At 41.8% G+C, this 1,752-nt stretch overlaps 1 pseudogene; it reads right to left on the reverse strand.

Moving 5' to 3' along the window:
• Nucleotides 1–282: 282 nt before the first annotated feature.
• LOC122150819 lies at nucleotides 283–382 on the reverse strand (annotated as a pseudogene).
• Nucleotides 383–1,752: the final 1,370 nt, after the last annotated feature.

A 1,752-nucleotide genomic window follows, 5' to 3' on the forward strand; every position in this document is an offset into this window, starting at 1 on the left:
GTTCTATCTTTCATTGAAAGTGGTGTAGTAAAGTCTCCTTCTGTGACTGTGGAGTCAGCTATATCTTTCCAATTCTGTCAAAGTCTGATTTATGTATTTTGGAACTCTTTCTTTGGGTCCATAGATATTTATCATGGTGATACCTTCTTGTTCAATTGATCCTTTAATCAGTATATAATGTCCTTTTTTGTCTCTTATGATGCATTTTGTCTTAAATTCAATTTGATCAGAAATTATTATTGCCACTCATGCTCTTTTTTTTGGGGGGGGGGGTTGTCATTTAAAAATATGGAACACTTCCTGAATTTGTGTCTTATCCTTGTTCAGGAGCCATGCTGCTCTCTGTATCATTCCAATTTTACTATACATGCTGCTAAAACAAGCAGGAAACTGTTCTTATCAAAGAAATATATCCTGAAAGTGTTCCTGAACTTGAAGTGTAGCCCATTTCTTCCTTAATTAATCCCATAATCTGTGAGTTCTGTGTTGCCACTGCAGCAAATTATCAAACCTAGAAGAGAGGTGGTGGGTGCTGTGAGAGGAATGGTGGGTGTCAAGGGTAGCAAGAGGATCTGGAGAGTGGTGGCATAACTGGTTTCATAAGACCAGGCTTTCAGTGCCTAATGGTGATTCAGTCTTCCTCTTCTGTAATTGGAGGAGGTCAGACGATGCTACCTCCTTGCCCCTTTAGCAGGTATGGATCTTGCTTCATTTTCCTGCAAAGGATATCTAGTTTTGCCAGCACCATTAGTTAAAGATTTTGTCTTTTGTCCATTTAATGGATTGTAGCCCTTTGTCCAGGAACAGCTATCCATATGTAGACAGATCTATTTCTGGATTCTCAATTCTGTTCGATTGGTCTATGTGCCAGTCAATATACTAATACTATGCTGTTTTGACTATTGTGTCTGTGCAGTATGTATTGAAATCAGGAAGTGTGAGTCCTTCTACTTTCTTTTTCTTCTTCAGTAATGTTTTGGTTATCTATGGTCTCTTTCCTTTCCATATAAATTTACATGTCTCTAAAAATTGTTGATGGGAAATTTATTGGGATTGCAATGTATCTACAGATTGCTTTGGGTACTATTGACATTTTTAAAACAGTGTCTTCCTATCCAAAACTGTAGTATGTTCTACCATTTATGTAGGTCTCTTTTAGTTATTTGTAGTAGTGTTTTGGCCCAAGGCTTGGTGCCTGCTTTCCACTTGGGGGTGGCTCTATATGAAGGCTGGGGCCTGAGGTGGGTGGGCCCAATGCTTGAAGGCTGCTTTTCACTTGTGAGTGACTCTATTTTAAGGCTGAGCCATAAGGTAGGTGGACCCAGGGCTGGGAAATGCTTTTCACTTGAGGATGGCTCTTTATTTAGCTGGTACCTGAGGTAGGTGGGGCCAGGGCTTGGAGGTTGCTTTGCACTTATGGATGACTCTACTGTAAGACCAGGGCCTGAGGTAGGTGGGGCAGGGCTTAGAGCCTGCTTTTGCCTTGGGGGCAGCCCTATTTTAAGTCAGGGGCCCAAGGTACGCAGGTGCATTGGGATTAGGAAAAACTAAAGGAGACAAACTTGTCTGTTGTTTTGTTGTCTTGTGGTGGCTAATGTGTTGTTGTGAGGCTGGAGCTATACCATCGTGTTGCAAACTGCCAGCAGGGTTGCCCAATGTGGACAGGTTTCAGTGGAGCTTCTGGGCTAAGCAGACTTGGAAGAAGAAAGAGGCCACCCACTCCTCAAAGAATTGCCAATGAAAAACCTTAAG

The sequence above is a fragment of the Orycteropus afer genome, unplaced genomic scaffold (assembly GCF_000298275.1).
Source record: "Orycteropus afer afer isolate SDZICR_OR568_19922 unplaced genomic scaffold, OryAfe1.0 scaffold00248, whole genome shotgun sequence".
NCBI lineage: Eukaryota > Metazoa > Chordata > Mammalia > Tubulidentata > Orycteropodidae > Orycteropus > Orycteropus afer.